The 18,960-nt window shown below is 47.8% G+C and overlaps 1 long non-coding RNA gene across 1 annotated transcript; it reads right to left on the reverse strand.

The window, feature by feature from the left end:
- Nucleotides 1-1,327: 1,327 nt before the first annotated feature.
- LOC124695778 lies at nucleotides 1,328-3,441 on the reverse strand. Its single transcript, XR_007000596.1, has 3 exons — nucleotides 3,366-3,441; nucleotides 2,404-2,622; nucleotides 1,328-1,726 (listed from the first exon to the last, which is right to left on the reverse strand). It is a non-coding gene; the product is annotated as an uncharacterized LOC124695778 (long non-coding RNA).
- Between the last annotated feature and the right edge of the window lie 15,519 nt (nucleotides 3,442-18,960).

Genomic DNA, 18,960 nt, shown 5'->3' on the forward strand with positions numbered 1-18,960 from the left:
CAACCCAGCTAATCCAATAGTGGAAAATAAGAAGTACTAGAAAATATTAAAAAGAAAGTACTGAAAAGTACTACTTCTACTTCCTCCGTTCCACCAAATTTATTTGAAATTTGTCAAAATTTATATATATTTAGGTATCTCTACTACTTAAAAAGACTAAACTGGTTCCTTATTCTGCCAATACGTTTGGTCGTTTTTGGTCTTCGTCGTCCTTCGTTGCCCACCCGCCTGGGCCAGGCGTTAATACTGCATGGAAATAAATCACGAATTGAAACATGTATCACGCAAGAATGGAATTGAAGGCATCTCATTAATTGAAACAGGAATCACGCATGGAAATAAATCAGGAAATAACCACGCATGTAAACTCCCCAGTACTCACGCATGAATGGAATCTAATCGGGCGCCTGTTATCACACATGGAAATAAATCAGGAAATTAAATGACTGGGCATCACCCATGACGCATGGTATGTAATCTCCCCAGTAATCCTTCCCAGTAATCACGAAATCTCATTACTGTCAATTAAAGGACTGGGCAATTTACCTGGGACGAATTTCAAACTACCGAGTGACCATGCCTGGGCAACTTAGTGGCAAAAAGGAATGAAACCTGAACGATATTAATTACATTAAAATCTGGACTGACAAAAAGGAATGAACCATCTTACCATATCTCAGTTCTTTTCCGAAACGTCTACAAAACTCCAGGCTAAGTAATCTTCATCTCAAACGAGTTCATCCATCTTCATCTCAGTCCAGCTGATCCATCTTCAATCTACCACCATGCTGAGTCAATACCTTCTCAGTCGCCACACCTCCAAGAGGGTAATGGCACCAAGGTAAGTTCCAGCATCACGTTTTACTCATGTTCTTAGCATCACGTTTTACTCATGTTTCTTCGTTTATAATGCAGCCATGTTACATTCTGCAATGTGGAACAATTGCATATCTACAAGATCCTGGGAGGCAACTGTGAAACTTATTTCTGGTCGAATAAAAAACAATAGAGGAGGTGATCTAATCTACCATGCTATCCTCGTCGACGAAAATGTAAGTATTCCAACAAATATGATATGTGTAAGAGGTGAATAATGAATTGGCACCAAAGTATAAGGCTCAAATTTAGGGCACTCAGTTCACCTATAACTCCATGGAGTAACATAGATACCTTAATGTCTCATGTCTCCAGTAGCTTTAGGTGAACTTCAAGGGCAGCTTAGCTTAGCATGTGATTCATTATCTCTATAAAGTGTAATAATTCAGTTAAGCTTCTGTGTTATGACTACTTCCAAGTGAGAAACATCAGAAAGTGCAAGCATGCCAAATGCAACATGTTCAACATAATTAACCTGAAATTTCTACACAGCACCATGCTATTTGTCTTAGAGAACCCATAGTAATCATTAATTAAATACACCATTTGATGGTTCATGGTCCTGAACAAATAAATAGTTTGATGCAGACCATGGATTAAATTTAAGCAAATACAGAAGAGGAAAAGAATAGATTGGATCATCCACCGCTTATCAGCATTGATGCAATGGTACCTACTCACTCAAGAGAACTCATAATCCATAAGGCAATAGGCCCCAAGAAGAGCACTGCTCAGGCTAACAAAAACCTATAATTAACTTGCATGGTAAAAACTCAAAATTCACCTCTTTTTGGTCAAATATCTTACAGTCATAGCACCATGAGGGCATCAAACCTCAAATAGAAGTATTCTGCAGAAGTACAATAAACATTACTCACAGACTCTTGATGGGTTCTAGGATTCTTTTTGCAAACGAACATATTTTTTTAATATAATGAGCAGTGTGTGCACCCAAGAAAAGAAATATAATTTGAAACAAACAGAAGGAAAACTGTAGCAATGATCAGGTTTTATATTCTTGTAGTGTATTTCTCTATCCTCTAATATAATGGGGCAGATATAGTGCTCTTGCATGCATCTTTTGACTCCATTGTAATCCATAGGAATTGCGTCTATGAGTTACTACTATGCATGCTGATCCGTAGATAATTCTTATTGATCAGCACCTCTTGGAAAATGCATATGGTGCAAAGAAATCATGTGGGATATCAGGCAAGCACACATCAGATGTGAGAAACATCAGAAATGCAAGCATGCCAAATGCAACCTGTTCAACATACTTAACCTGAAATTTCTACACAGCACCATGCTATTTGTCTTAGAGAACCCATAGTAATCATTAATTAAATACACCATTTGATGGTTCATGGTCGACATTTCAGTCAAAATGAGCCGATGAACGCAATTTTCACAAAATAAGTAGACAAAGTTGAATGTACGGCTACTGAGTTGCCTGTCTATCATGGTTATAAATCGATAAGACGGTCTGCAGATGAGCAGGTAGCTGTAAGAGAGACGATTTCTCACCTCCAAAGTGGGCTGTGTGGTCGCGGCAGGATGATGGGTGATTTGCTGCCGGGTCGTACTGCTTCTTGCAATTCTTGCACATGCGGAGCACCGGCCCGCTCACGCCCCCTGGGACGGCCGCGGTGGTGAAGGACATCAGCTTATGGGCCACATATGATTTCAGAAGCACCTCAAGTGCGACATAATATGGGCTCCCAACAACATCAGAAAGTTTATCACCTAACAAAATTTGAGGAGAACACTTTTTCTGTGAGTGAGCTTTTGGTGCAAATTCTGTTAATCATTTCTATCAAAATAATAGAGTAAGCCACATCAACTAAATACTCTGCTAAAATAATCAAATTCTCCTAATTAAAAATAATCCATCATATTCTTCATTTTCGTGCATGCTTAATTGCCTAGAAGTTAAGATAGCACATACTTCTACTGTGATTCGTCTCCAAGATAGGCCACAATGCTTCCCAATTCCTTAATAAAAACCAAAAATAGAACTTCACGGATAAATTCAAATATTCATCTTCAAATATGTATATCCAAATTAAGCATATGATAATCTGCAAATCTCTTTCCTCGAAAAGTTTTATAGCAGTAATAAAGCAATGGATATAACCTTAGAACTACAAAAAATTCGGAAGACATCATCTAGGCTTAGTTTCAGAGGAGCGGACCAAAAAATTGGGAGCTCCTTCTTTGTTTATTCTAGCAACTGGATTATAAAATGTAATAATCAACTTGGAATGCGAATTTCCTTATTTCCTTAACAAAAAAGTTCACAATAAAGTCTCAAAATTTCCTAACAAAAAGCATATGTGCAGGAAGTACTCAAGATCTCTATCTGTATCAACATAAACAGGAAATATTTGGGATCGCCTACCAAATACCAATCATGTAGCAATATAAACAGAAAATATTTGCGATCGCCTACCAAATACCAATCATGTACCAATATAAATAGGCATTACCTATTATTCTCCTCGCTGATCAATCTTCCCGCGGCATCAATCCAACAGCACCACAATATCACGAATCATCATCGGCATGAACTGAGGCCAAACAACACCGCCCGCGCTCCCTCGAATCCTTTCGGAACCCTGGGATCTTCAACGGCGGTGAACCCTTGATCATCCCTGCAGGCGAGAGGGAGGATCGGTCCGTCGCGAGGGAGCCGGCGGCCGGCGGCCGCGCGAGGGAGCGGGCGGCGGGGCCGCGCAAGCGAAATTGCGTCCTGCCGCCGTGCGAGGGAGCCGGGGGCAGGGGCGCACGATGGAGACGGGGAGCGGGGGTTTGCTCGCGCGGCGGCCGCGCGAGAGAGCCGGGGGCAGGCTGGCGCGAGGGAGCCGGTGGGCGGGGGCGGACGACCGAAGCCGAGGCCGGCGGCAGCGTGAGCGAAGCTCGGGCGGCGGCCGCGCGAGAGAGCCGGGGCAGGGGCGCGAGGGAGCCGGTGGGCGGGGGCGGACGACCGATGCCGAGGCCGGCGGCAGCGCGAGCGGAGCTGGTGGCCGGCGGTGGCAACACGACTGAAATTGGGGGCCGCCGGCGGCGTCTGTTGCCAGCAACCAGATAAATGACAGGATTTTTTTAGTGAGTGGATGGGGAGGTTGACTGGTTGAGACGTGAGAGAAAGAAGTAGACCGCTTCCAGTTTTCAATTTCTCAGCGTTTCCAGTTGAGTAAACCGCACTGGCGGTCCTAATTCTTTACCCGTGCCTTCACTTTAGTCCCTATTCTTTAAAATTGAATATTTCAGTCCTAAATCTTTGGTTAGTTGCTCACCCGAGGTCCTATTTTGGTTTGACTCACGTTGACATGCCTGTGTGGCGTTTGACCACTGCCACGTCAACAGTGAGGCAAAGGAGGCTACCGGTTGGACTTGCAAATTCGCAAAACGGCCTGATACGTCCAAAACGTATCTACTTTCCCGAACACTTTTGCTATTATTTTGCCTCTAATTTGTGTATTTTGGATGCAACTAACACAGACTAACGCTGTTTTCAGCAGAACTGTTCTGGTGTCTCGTTTTTGTGCAGAAATCCAACTTTCAGGAAAATCCTCGAAATTTATGCGAAAGGTCTTATTTTCCCAGAAGATTGACGGAGCCAGAAGGGCAAGCCAGGTGGAGGCCCGAGGCCCCCACACACTAGGCCGGCGCGGCCCAAGAGGGGGGCGCGCCGCCCTATTGTGTGGCCGCCTCGCTGGCCCCCGACGCCCTCCTCTGGACTACTTAACGCCTTCGACCTAAAAACGCACGTGGGGTTAGAAGAAATCGCCAGAAGACATCCAGTACGCCGCCACCGTCGCGAAACTCCGTCTCGGGACCAGAAACTCCGTTCTGGCACTCCGCCGGGACGGGGAATTAGAGGAGATCATCGCCATCATTACCACCGACGCCTCTCCATCGACCAGCCATGTTTCCCCCATCCATGTGTGAGTAATTCCCCCGCTGTAGGCTGAAGGGGATGGTAGGGATTGGATGAGATTGGTCATGTAATAGCATAAGATTGTTAGGGCATAGTGCCTAGTGTCCGTAATTGGTACTTTTATGATATTGTTGCAACTTGTTATGCTTAATGCTTGTCACCAGGGCCCGAGTGCCATGATCTCAGATCTGAACATGTTATCAATTCATGATGATATTCATTGCTTTATGATCTTACCTGCAGGTTGTATACACGTATCGCTGTCCGGAACCCGAGGCCCCAAAGTGACAGAAATTGAGACAACCGAAGGGGAAGGCGGTGATATGAGGATCACATGTGTTCACGGAGTGTTAATGCTTTGCTCCGGTGCTCTATTAAAAGGAGTACCTTAATTTCCCAGTAGATTCCCTAGAGGCCCGGCTGCCACCGGCTGGTAGGACAAAAGATGTTGTGCAAGTTTCTCATTGCGAGCACGTACGACTATATATGGAACACATGCCTATTGATTGATTAGTACTTGGACACCGTTTTATTATTATCTGCAAATGCCCTGCTTTGATTGTTACATTAGTTTCTCTCATCCATGCAACGCCCGTTCATCCATCCCTGTGCCTACAGTATTTTAATCTTGTTGTTTACTATAATCACTACTGATGTCTTTGTTACTCTGCTGCTGTTATTTCACTACTGCTACTGCTATAAAACTGTTACTACTGATAAACTCTTGCGAGCAAGTCTGTTTCCAGTGCAGCTGAATTGACAACTCCGCTGTTAAGGCTTACAAGTATTCTTTGTCTCCCCTTGTGTCGAATCAATAAATTGGGTTTTACTTCCCGCGAAGACTGTTGCGATCCCCTATACTTGTGGGTTATCACGGCCCCCTTCTTTATATTTCTTCCTAAGCCACAGTCAATTTTCCTCTCTTCTCCAAATCTTGGGCGGCTCTAGATCTCTGACTCGCGTGACGGAGCAAGCTTGACCCTCTCACGAGCTTGCTCCAGCACCTCCTCTGACTACTGCGGAGAAAGCTGGACACCTACCTCTTCTAGTCATTGCACCGCGCCAGCAAAATAAAAATCAAATCTTTTTAATTAGTTCTCCTTTTTTGCAATTTGGCGAGGACGAGCCGGTGCGCATGGTCGCCGGTGATGGAGCTTCTCTGCGGGTGGACTGGAGGCTGCCCTTGCGCGCGATGAGGACAACCGCGACGCCCAAGTCTTCTGCGACGCCCATGCGCAAGCAACCGTCTCCAGGCCAGTCGATCCCCTCGATGAACTCTTTGGCCGGGAGCGCAACAATCGCTGACGAGGTGTGCATGCAAGACCTCACTGTGTGGCCTGCGCCCTAGTCGAGCATGAATCCGGCGAGCTCGTCCTCGTGTCCGTGCAACAATGAAGGTAGGGACCACATGTATGCCGGTCTCGCGGAATCGAACGGCCTTGAGTTCTGTGAGGGAGCGACCGTGGAAGAAAGGAGTGGGGACAGAAACATGGACCGTATTTTGGAAGAAATACAACCCCAAGGGCCTATTAGCAAATATGTAGGGTGAGCTGTCTATCTCTTCGGGTCAACGCTGGTCAGACCGATTTAGGACCTCGCATGAACCATTTATGAAAGATTTAGGACTGAGATGTTCAATTTTAAAGAATAGGGACTAAACTGAAGGCACGGACAAAGAATTGGGACCGCCCGTGCGGTTTACTCTTTCCAGTTTCGCTCGCACTGTCTCTATGTATGTGTATGCGCTTGAGTTGAATTTTGCTACCTCTAGCTCAGTACCACTGAGTATCATTTCTAATTTGTGGTGGGTGCTCTTGAGCATGTCAGAAAATTGAGGAGCAAATAGACTGACAGAGATAGTGTGGTCGGACTTTTAAGTGTATTTTAATCGTGGGAGGTAATTGTATTTTTTTTCATTCCATATGCATGTTTGTATGACTTTATTTAATTTTTCTACTTCATACTACTCCGACCGAAGGAATAAGGCGCACGCGTATTCCATGACGAACTTTGACCATAAAAATTGAGCAACAAAATCTTGATTATATTATATGTAATTAGTATCGTTGGATTCGTATTGAAAAACACTTTCTAATGATACCAATTTCATACAAATAATCTTTATATATTTGAAGTAATTCTTGGTCAAACAGAAAACACGTAAAACGAGGACGCCTTATTCCTTAAATCGGAGGGAGTATATGTTTTTATTTTCTAGATTTTGGCTGGGATGGATACTGATGCTCCGAAAGAATCCAACGAGATAGGCTCTGATGCGATGTTGGTGGAAGAGACAGAAAACTCGTCGAAATTTACACAAGCAAATGAGGTGATTGCCATTTTTTCTATGCATGTTTCCATAAGGTAATCTTTAGAATTTATTCTGGTAAATGTTGCATTTTTGTAGGTCATGGAGAATGTAGAGATGAATTTTGCCGATCTTTCAAAAGAGGCCACCACCGAGACAATGTTGATGGAAGGGGCTCTAGACTCACCGAGTTCTGCACAACTAGAGGAGGTTTTTGAGCTCAAGAAGAATTTTTTGGTACGCCACCACCGAGGCAATGTTAATGTGAAGTATTGTTGTGCATAATATTTTTGAGCTCAAGAAGAATTTTTTGGTACGCTTGCTCAAGTACACTAAAAATGAAGCGGAAGAAAATATTCCTAGCATTGTACGACAATATTTAAGGAGCATGAGAGAGTCGATTCTTTTAATGTAAACAATTAGTCGAGTGCTTATTTAATTTTTATAAATGATGTCAATTATTATAATGTTCTTCAAAACAATGCTGTTGTATGACAATGTTATCTTGTTATTGTGTTATGTATTATCATGATATAGTACATTATAATATCCATGATTTGATTTGAATTTTCATACTAAGTTTTACATTATATATGTGCATTGATAAATAAAATTTGAAAACCCGTGGCAACGCACGGGCATTTCTACTTTATCTAATATACGTCTAAATTTTGTCAAATCTTAGACAAGTTTAATGAGATGGATTTATTTTATTTATTAAAAGGGTAGAAAGGTAATTTGGTGGTGCAGATGTGTGTCTCTCGACCGCGCTCACCGCCGCAACTATGCCGCCAGGTGACAAGAAGTCCGCCCATCCCCGCGCGCCTCCCTGGCCGCGCCCGCCGGTCCTGCCTCTGCGGCCGCCGTCCATGTTCCTCTGCTCCTCCGGCGCCTACAGAGAGCTCCAGCTCGCCCCTGGCCACTTGGACGAGCGCCTGTTCCAGGCAAGTGCCCCCCGAAACTCAACGACGTGCCGGTGCAGACTGCAGAACAAGCCGGTAGATGTACGGCGTGCTCGCCTCGGCCTCTCCGATCACTGCCCCCTCGCCTCGGCCGTCGCCGTGTTCTTGTCGTCGCTGTTGCAGCACCTGGTTGAAGTGTCGGTCGCCAAGGGTCGGCTCGTGGGCTCGTGGCCAGGACATGGTTGAAGGAGAAGATGTTCTGGGAGCTCAATGTTGAATAAACCAGACGCAACATAGGGTTTTAGTTTACTGCTTTCTGAATTTTCCTGTTTTCGTCAGTTTCGACAGTAGACACGCTCCTCGTTTTGCTTAACAAACTCGGAGCGCTTCTTACGCATGACTTGGTCCGTTCGTGGGATGGCACGGACGTAGTGGATCACAGATCGTGTGCGTTGTAATCAGAATAAGAGAAAGGAAATACAATCAGAAAAGTCGCAAGTTGTTGAGCGCGACGCAAACTCTCTCTCTCGTTCGAGCTTTGCCTTCTCTGTTCTTGAGCTTCTCCAGTGAGATCTTGAGGTTAGGGACCACAATTGGTATCAGAGCCAGGTTGGAAGATGTCAGGTGACCGGCGCACGGCTCCGACTCCACCTCCACTGAATCAGCAGCGCACGTCGCAGACCCCTCCTCCGGCAGATCAGCGACGGCGATCGCTGAGCCGGGGACGGAGCCGGGCTCGGCATGGCGGCGGGGAGGTCGTCGTCCAATGGGAGGTGATCCGGGAGGTGGGTGGCGGCGGCGGCAGCGGCGCGGGCCTCGTCTTCCCGATGCTCAAGCGCGGCGGCTACACCAACTGGGCCATGGTCATGGAGGTAAACATGCAGGCAGCCTCACTCTGGGACGCGATCGAGGACGTCGCCATCTCGCGCCGGGAGGACAAGCAGGCCCTGGCGGCGCTGCTGCGCTCCACCCCGGAGGAGATGCACCCAATGATGATAAGCAAAGGCTCCGCGAGGGCCGCGTGGGAGGCCATACGGGTGCAGCACCAAGGAACCGACCGCGTGCGTGACACGCGCGTGCGGCGGTTGAGGACGGAGTTCGAGACGATCTCCTTCAACCAAGGGGAACGCGTCGAGGACTTCGGCCTCCGCATCTCCAATCTCGCCGCCACCATGCGGTCACTTGGCGATGCCTGCGACGAGGAGAAGGTAGTCAGAAAGTTTCGTCCGTCGTTCCCAAAAACTTCGTGCGATTGCCTTCAGCATGGAGACGCTCATGGATCCAGCGACCCTCACCGTCGAGGAGGTCGTTGGCCACCTGCGCGCCGTAGAGGAACGTCCGGAAGGAGACCAGACCGACTCCGGCGGGCAACTCCTGCTCACCGAACAACGGTGGGAGGAGAAGAGGAAGCGAGAATCGGAGCGGCGGCTCCGGTTCGAGCGGATCGGGCGGTGGCCGTGATCGCGGCGTGAACAACGCGCCTCGCAAGACCGGGTCGCCGCAGACCAAAACCCCAGTCCAGGGCGGGGAAGCCGCCGATGAGGATCGGGACAAGTGTCGCTACTGCAAGAAGAAGGGGCATTGGGCTCGTGATTGCCGGAAGAAAAAGCGTGATGAGGCCGCCAAGGCCGCCCACCTCGTGCGAGGAAGACGACGGCGATCATAGCGTCTTCATGGCCACCGTGATCGAGCTCGACTCGCCGTCACCGAGGTCGTGGCGTCAGGAAAGGCTGTGGTGCCCGCGGCAACAGCCGTGGCCGCCGCGCCCATGGGGGAGCAAGTCTTCCTCAATGAGGAGCGGGCGCGAGTCGAACTTCGCCGCGATTCGGGCGACCTCGACGCCTCGTGGTACCTCGATACGGGAGCTTCGAATCACATGACAGGCGAAGAGGATGTCTTCTCCGAGCTGGACAAGCGCATCACTGGCAAGGTGCGTTTTGGCGACGGTTCCGTCGTCGACATCCACGGGCGCGGCACAGTGCTCTTTGCCATCGATGACGAGCGACACCGGGCGCTCACCGCGGTCTACTGGATTCCCAAGCTGAAGTCCAATATCGTGAGCATTGGGCAGCTTGACGAGATCGGCTGTCCCACGCACGTTGAGCATGGCTTCATGACCATCCGTGACATGGAACGCAAGCTCATTGCAAAGGTGCCAAGGGCACGGAACAGGCTGTACATTGTGCAGTTGCAGATCGTGAAGCCGATATGCCTAGCAGCTCACGTCGACGACATAGCCTGGCTCTGGCACGCTCGTTTCGGGCACCGAGTTTCGAGGCTCTGCGAAGTTGTCCAAGAGGGACATGGTCCGTGGCATGCCCACAATCTCCCACGTCGAGCAGATGTGCGAGGCATGCCTGGTGGGCAAGCATCGTCGTGCACCCTTCCCTTCCGTGGCCAAGTTTCGTGCCACCGAGCCTCTGGAGCTAGTACACGCCGATCTATGCGGGCCAATATCGCCAACGACGGAGGGAGGCAACCGCTATTTCCTTCTCCTCGTGGACGATTTCAGTAGGCTCATGTGGCTATACCCGCCGAAGACCAAGGACGAGGCCTCAACGGCGATACGGCGGTTCAAGGCACAAGCGGAGCTGGAGTCACGGCGCCCCCTGCGGGTTCTGCGGACAGACCGCGGAGGGGAGTTCACGGCGACGGAGCTCGCTGAATGGTGCGCCGATCTAGGGATCAAGCGCCATCTCACCGCTCCATACTCCCCGCAACAGAATGGAGTGGTCGAGCGTCGCAACCAGACAGTGGTGGGCGCGATAAGGTGCATGCTCAAGGCGATGGGTGTTCCGGCCAAATTCTGGGGGGAAGCTGCGCACACGGCCGTGTTCGTGTTGAACAGGTCTGTGACACGCAGTCTCGATGGACGAACACCTCATGAGGCCTGGTATGGGGTGAAGCCAAGCGTGCATTTCCTGCGTGTGTTTGGCTGCAGGGCATTCGCGAAGGAGACGAGGCCGGGCCTCAAGAAACTGGACGATCGGAGCAGACCTATGGTCATGCTAGGCTACGAGCCTGGCGGCAAATCGTATCGGCTCTACGACCCTGCCAAGAAGAGGGTTCATGTGTCTCGGGACGTGGTGTTCGATGAGACCAGAGCTTGGGACTCGGGGGAGCATGACGGCAGCACTCTCGCCGTTGACAGGTTGGGTGCTACCGCAACCACCATCCTCGGCTGCCGGAGAGGCTGCTGAACTTCCACCGTCCGTGACTCCTTCGCCCTCAACCGCGGCGACTCAGCCAAGAACACCAACGATGGCTCCTACACCTGCAACGCCGCCGTCATCGTATGCATCAACCTCCGCTGTCCCGCAGCCACAGCGGACAGTGGAGTTCGTATCGCCACCACCAGCAAATGAGGATGACCTGGACGCTGAGGACGATGATGACGTGGTGCACCGCTACCGCCGCGTCCTGGACTTGTATGATCCCGACGCGGACAATCCTGGAAGGACGGAGCGACTACTGCTCACGCCATCTGGTGAGCCTGTCACTCTTGCTGAAGCTGAGGCTGAAGAAGCGTGGAGGCAGGCGATGCGCGACGAGCTCGCGTCCATTGAGGAGAATGAAACATGGACGATGATGGACCTCCCTCCAGGTCAGAAACCCATAGGTCTGAAGTGGGTATACAAGCTGAAGCGAGACGCCGACGGTCGTGTTCGAAGCACAAGGCCGGGCTTGTGGCAAAAGGGTACGTGCAGCGCCCGGGAATTGATTTCGATGAGGTTTTTGCCCCGGTTGCGCGACTAGATTCTGTACGCCTCCTTCTCGCCATGGCTGCACAATTTCAGTGGGAGGTACATCACATGGATGTAAAGACTGCGTTTCCGAACGGGGAGCTGGGCGAGGAAGTATATGTGTGCCAGCCGCCGGGTTTCATCGACGGAGCAAACTCTAGCAAGGTGATGCGTCTCGCACGGAGCTTTATATGGCCTCCGTCAAGCACCTAGAGCCTGGAACAAGAAACTTCACTCTGTTCCGGTGGCTCTTGGATTCAAGCGAAGTGCTTCGAGAGAATGCTGTTTACACCCGAGGTGAGAAGGATGATCGGCTTCTCCTCGGGGTGTACGTGGATGATCTGATCGTGACTGGTGCAAGCAAGGCAGCGATCAGTCAGTTCAAACAAGAGATGTGCAGCAGATTCAAAATGAGTGACCTCGGGCTGCTTGCGTTGTACCTCGGCATTGAGGTGAGCCAGGCACCAGGACTCATCACTCTGAAGCAAACAGCTTTTGCAAGCAAGCTCCTTGAAAAGGCTGGAATGGGCGACTGCAACAGCGTCCAGTACCCTATGGAGCCTCGACTAAAGCTGTCCAAGTACAGCTCAAATCCACCGGTCGACGCCACCATGTACCGGAGCATAGTGGGCAGTCTCCGCTACCTTGTCCATACGCGACCTGACATCAGTTTCAGCGTCGGCATGGCGAGCAGGTTTATGGAGGCTCCCACGACGGAGCATCTGAGCATGGTGAAGCATCTTCTCCGCTATATAGCGGGGACCCTGAACATTGGCTGTCGCTACTCCACCTCCGCTGGCGTCGCAGAATTGGTGGGATACAGTGACGCAGACCTGGCCGGTGATTTGGATGATCGGAAGAGTACCAGCGGGACTCTCTTCTTCTTCGGCAACTGTCCAGTATCGTGGCAGTGTCGGAAGCAGCGAGGAGTTTCGCTGTCATCATGTGAGTCGGAATATGTCGCCGCAGCCACTGCGGCATGCCAAGGAGTTTGGCTTGGGCGATTGCTGGGCGATCTGCTAGGAGTTGATCCTCTCGTCGCCAACCTGAACGTGGACAACAAAGCCGCGATTCAGCTCTGCAATAACCCAGTTCATCACGACAGGAGCAAGCACATCGATACAAGGTACCATTACATTCGGGACTGCGTGGAAAATGAAACTGTGACTGTCTCTTACATCAGCACGGTTGGTCAGCTCGCCGACATTTTCACCAAGGCACTTGGGCGTGTCAGGTTTCAGCTGCTGCGTGAGAAGATCAACATCGTGGAGGTGTAGTAATCGTGCTGCATCTGGCTTAGGGGAGTTTGTTGAATAAACCAGACGCAACATAGGGTTTTAGTTTACTGCTTTCTGAATTTTCCTGTTTTCGTCAGTTTCGACAGTAGACACGCTCCTCGTTTTGCTTAACAAACTCGGAGCGCTTCTTACGCATGACTTGGTCCGTTCGTGGGATGGCACGGACGTAGTGGATCACAGATCGTGTGCGTTGTAATCAGAATAAGAGAAAGGAAATACAATCAGAAAAGTCGCAAGTTGTTGAGCGCGACGCAAACTCTCTCTCTCGTTCGAGCTTTGCCTTCTCTGTTCTTGAGCTTCTCCAGTGAGATCTTGAGGTTAGGGACCACACTCAACGCCGTCATCAGCCAGCTCTTGGCCTGCCTCGCAGTCGCAGACGCCCCTAGAACTGGTCGGCGCCGGCGTTCGGCCGGTTGAGTTCAACCTCACAAGCAAGGCGTCCAGCAGGTTTTACCAAGACGGCGTGTTCAACTTCGCCGGGAGCTCAATGCTGCTCCTGCCGGCCATCACGCTTGGCATCCTGAATGACGTGGGGCTCGTCAGAGGGGTCTGGAAGATGGTGGCGGTTCCTGTGTGCGTGAGAAGATGCCTACTAGTGCCTGTGCAGATGATATGAGAAAGTGGTTGTGCAAACTGTCTCTGTTTATAATCTCAAAAAAAAACTGTCTGTTTATAGCTGCAATCTATGCATTCTAATTGTTGTCTTTGCGAAATCAAATTTGTTGGTCATTTGCAATGTCAGATTTGCATGTTTTGGGACAAATTCTCTTGTAATCTTTGTTGTTTAATGCATATACAGAAGTAACTATAAACAACAGAAGCAACAGGTCGTGCAATTTAAGTTCAACTGTAGTGCATGGTCCAAAAATAGAATTATAGTTTCATGTTATTGTGAATTCTTCCTCAGGGCAACAAAGTTTACTCGCCACTGAATAATAAATTTTGAAGGGGAAGAGGGATGCCTTTTTAATAATTGTAATAAAGAGCCTTAAAAATTAACTGTCCTGCTTTCCCGAATTTACATACGAAGTAGAACTGAACAAACTAAAATTATGTTCTATCCTCAACATATTGGATTATTGGCACTTTGTAGCCTTGGGCTTCTGTGGCCGACAAGAAACATACATACACACATTCAACTAACATGGTGAAAAGCAAGCCTTCAGGCACGCCTACATCTGTATAAGTAGTACAGAACTGTCCATGTGCATAGCTTCCCATATTCACGAATATTACAAGTCCTAACATGGTAAATACACTACCAGTACAAAAGTTAACACCAACCAATCCTGGACAGTGCTACCACAGCTAACCCAGTACTTCATTCCCTTGGAGCGGCGATACACAGCTAGACCACTCCAGCAAAGAAACAAAAAAAAGGAGCATCACCTAGATCACAAAGAGGCAGCTATACGTCGACCCCATCTTCAAAACCTGCGATTCTTTGGACTGGGCTAGGTTTCTTCTTTTTTTAGAATAATAGGGGTTTCCCGCCGATTCCATTATATGAAATCAACAGAAGTAAGGAAGGTCTGTTTTGCAGAAAGTAGAACAAAAAGAAAAAGAAGAAAAAAAAAGCTGGGCAGACAACAAGTTGTACCAGCTGAAAACTACCAAAGCTTGTCACAGTTCAGGGGACAAAGCCTGTTAACTCTCTCATTTTTCTCAAACCAATCTTACTGCCTTAAAAAGCCAGGAACATCAAACCAAAACATAAACTAGAAAGCTTAGCAGAGCCCAAGTTTCTTTTACTCTTCATCAGGACCAAGTTTCTTTTACTCTTCATCAGGACACCTTGCGCTTGGACCCCCTACCAGCCTGGACTGGGTTGGGGAAGGTGACTGGAGGGGAGAACCAGTTAGTTAGAAGCAGTTGGCGCTGTAGCTCGGCCATCGTCCACTTGCCTCCTGAGGGAACTAGTACCAGGCTATCTGAAGAAGTTCCTCCCGCTTGCGCTCCATATCCTGTCCATGATTTTTGATTTGGTGCTTCAGACTAAGCATAGCTCGGCACCATTCCGACAGAAAATTCAGGGAAACAATCCCCCCATCTCCACCTGTCGCAGGCCATCATTTGGTGTCGCAACAGGCATGCTAGACTGAACCATTCCACTTATCGCACAATCCTTCTTGCAGACATTACCATCGTTAATTGCATCAATGTTCTCAACTTGAGGCAAGACCCTTGTCGAATTCATCGGATACATTTCTTTAGTTGAGTCCAGGTTTTGGGTGCATGCACTTGTTATCTCCGTATCAGGCTGATCTTCATTTGGCATATGAACATCATCAGCCATGGGGATATCAGTGTCTTCCATAATGTCAGCGGCTCCAAAAACATGAGAGAAAGCTTCATCAGACATCAACCCCAAGCTCTCAAGCTCTCAGCAGTTGGAGTTATTTCCACCTCTTCCTCAACCTGGATGCAGACAACCCCATCGCCCAGGGCGGAGGGAGGGGGGCGAGCAGGGGCTAGACCCCCCCCCCCCCCAATGGTTCGTCCCCCTCAACGATATGTAGCAGGTCCATGTATAGCATACGTTCTAGTGTCCATGGATAAATACGTGATTAGCCCGTACTTAATTTATTGGACCTGTGTGCAGCGAACTCCTCAAGCAAAATGGCCCATTTGTATAGTTTATTGCCATCGTGGCCAATGCTTCGGTTTCCCTGACATTTGTACCAGTGAATGTCTAAATTCATCAAGGAGAAAATTGCTGCAGATTATAGTTCCAATCCAAATCCACTGATATGCAACCTGATGGCGAGTGCGCAGTCATATGCTTCATATTGTCAAGCATATATTGATTTTCTTATACATCAGTAGTCCTATTTCGGGTTTTAATATATTGTTATGTTTCTTTCTTACTTGACCATTATATTGTTCGCCAAATGTTCGCCCCCCCATTGTCTAAATCCTGGCTCCGCCCCTGCCATCGCCTGAAGTTGGTTGAGTTAAGGCATCCAGCAGAACCTCTGGGTGGTATTGCAAGGCAGCAGAACTGGTGCGGTTTGATTGTTCCCCAATGCCCAAAGACGTATAGGTTGTATCTCCTTGGTTTCCAGTCTGTTCCTGTGTGTATTCGTCCACCCTGGGATCAGTCTCATCATCCAGCTCATCGAAAGTATCATCTTCATCTTTCTCATCTTCTCCGAAATAGGCGTCTTCACCAGTTTGAGTAAACCCTTCCACTTTGAAAGCTAACACGTATAACTTTTTCTTCATTTCCAATAACCTCTCAAGAGGAACTTTTGTTGGGTCTCTGCAAGCGACTTTAATACGAACCTTCTCATAGAAACTCTTGAACAAACTTGCCCAGTCCGCGTCAGTCATAATCCCAAACATCGAAGCCACTTGAGAAAAAACCTTCCAAGAGCACCATTTAGGAGGGATCCCTTCAATCAGCACCCACGCTTCTTCCAAATCACCGAAAGCATCAATGTTACCTTTCCATTGAGTTATCTTCACTGTCACTCATCCCTCTTCCAAAGCAAAGGTAGGGAGATCCATCAACTCTGTTACATTCTTCCAAGGTGCAAACCTTACTACAAAAGAGTTCTGATCCACTTCTCTAATCTGCCAAGGCCAAAGCTTCTGTGTACAGAAAATTTCCGACAATTTCTGTTCCAATTCAGATAAAGCAAACTGTTACTGTTTTAATTGTAACCAAGCCACAATTTCTGCTGCGGTGGGAACCTCCACATGAAAAAATCCTAGACCGCGAGCAGCGCTACCGAAAAAAGTGGCAGCAGGAGGCAAGTTAACCCACTCAGGACAATTGTTGACTGGATGGCCAGGTACATCGCAAATGAAACAGACTTTAGACTTAACACACTTTCCCACAAAGTGACCCGGCTCTCCGCAATTGAAACAGATCAAACCAGCATACCTAGGATCCAATACTTGCTCAATCGATGATGCATCACTGCTTGTAGAAGCCCCATTGCGTTGATTCTGAGGATTTTGAGGACGAACCTAAGGGCCTTGGGTAACCACCGTCCGCTGAATTTGCTGACTCTGTCCAACCTGAATATGTTGCGGACGCTGATGTTGGCTAGGTTTCTGTGGAACTGCTGCATCGCTTCAGGTAGGAGTGAGAGTCTTATGCTTCAAAGGCTTGGTCTCTTCTCACTCTGTGAAACGTCCAGCATTCTCTCTTGCCCATCCAGCATCTGGAAACAACGAATCAAACGTTGGCATGCAGAAACTTCGCTGGAGATTATATGGCACAACACATGCAAGCTTTTCAATTAGCTAGAGACTAAAGAACATGCATACCTTCCAGTAGAACCACAAGCAAAATCCATCACATTAAGGCCTTGAACTACCCCCAAAACTGTGGAGGAAATATTCTTATAAACGCCCTTTAACTACAGTATAGATGCATTGATCAAATTAAAATCTTGAGATGTGGTAGTGTGAAATGTGAAGCACAAGGAACATATCATCTTTTCAAGCAATTAGGTAACTAGAGCATTTATCCACATCTTAGATCCATACTATTCTCAATTCACATGTTACATTTTACATATATGGTTCAGGAGTAACAACTTCAATATGAAAAACACTAGGTAGCAAAACATATCATATTGACATCAGTTTGCATATAACTGCATTTTAGACATCTGCACTTGTTGTGTTGTGTTAAGGCACAACCTAAGTATCCTACATTATTAAAACAAGGGAAGAAATTCCTTCATTAACAGAAGAAAAATATATGCCATTTATATTTTGAGAACCTTGATCATAATGTTGGAGATTAGTCAGCTACAATTTATACCTCACTCCCTTACAGTATCAGAAGAAAAAAAAAGCCCTCATGAGACAAATTCTGTGGTTGATTGTTATTTATGCAAAGGATTAGTTTACATGTGCAAATCTGAACGTACAACACGTAAGAGATCTGAAATCACTTCCTACTTAAGTTACATGATGCCTATTCAATATTCTCAGATCCAAATGAGGACGTTACATATGAAGTCTGATGCACTGATGCATCCTGGCACAAACAGTAGATGAGAGGGAAGAGGGGAGGGTGTTACCTTGGCGTCTAGGCGGCAGGCCAGTGACCATGGCGTCGGAGCTGCGGCGAGAGAGTATTGAGCGGGGAAAAGTCGACTCTGGCCACACCATCTCCCATCCTAGTTGCCGCCGATCAAACGCACCATCGCCGCCCGTGAGCGGGAGGGGTAGCCGTGCTTGTCAGATCTCTACTCTGAATACCTGCATCGCCTGGTGTTATATTCTTCAGTTAATAAGTACATCGTCCACAGGCATATGAAGGATGAACGGTGGAGATAGATTAAGCGAAGCAGACGGCCAAGATCTGTGATGGCGTCACTATTGACCGTCCGACACCTTAGAGCATGGTTAATAGAAGAGCCGGCTGCTGGCTCTACACTAGTGCCATGTCACATAAAGCCTTCATAAAAGCCCACTTATACAATAGGCTGGCTATTAGATTGGCTATAGTAAATATTTAAATAGTTAATGCTGGCACCATCTATTAGGATCCACCATAAACTGCAACATTGTGGCCATTTCAAACAACAGAGATATATATGGTATTCAGCTATCAGCATATAACAAGACAAACTGATTCACCCACACTTAAACATTACATAACAAACAGAATCTCCAGCAAACAAGCCGTTCATTTTGATCTAGACAACGATAAGCAGCAAACTGGTTGACCATAGCACATTGACACTTAAACATAACATGAGTCTATGAGACTTTTGACTACATGGTTTTTTGCACTTGCTGCATGGTTATCTGGACTGCATTGTACTTAAAATGTGGACTGTTGACTACAATTTTAAGTAAACTCATCAGAAAAAAATCTTGTATTTCAGCACACACAAAAAAAGAACTCGATTTAAACTAAGAT

Source organism: Lolium rigidum, chromosome 3 (genome assembly GCF_022539505.1).
Source record: "Lolium rigidum isolate FL_2022 chromosome 3, APGP_CSIRO_Lrig_0.1, whole genome shotgun sequence".
Lineage (NCBI taxonomy): Eukaryota > Viridiplantae > Streptophyta > Magnoliopsida > Poales > Poaceae > Lolium > Lolium rigidum.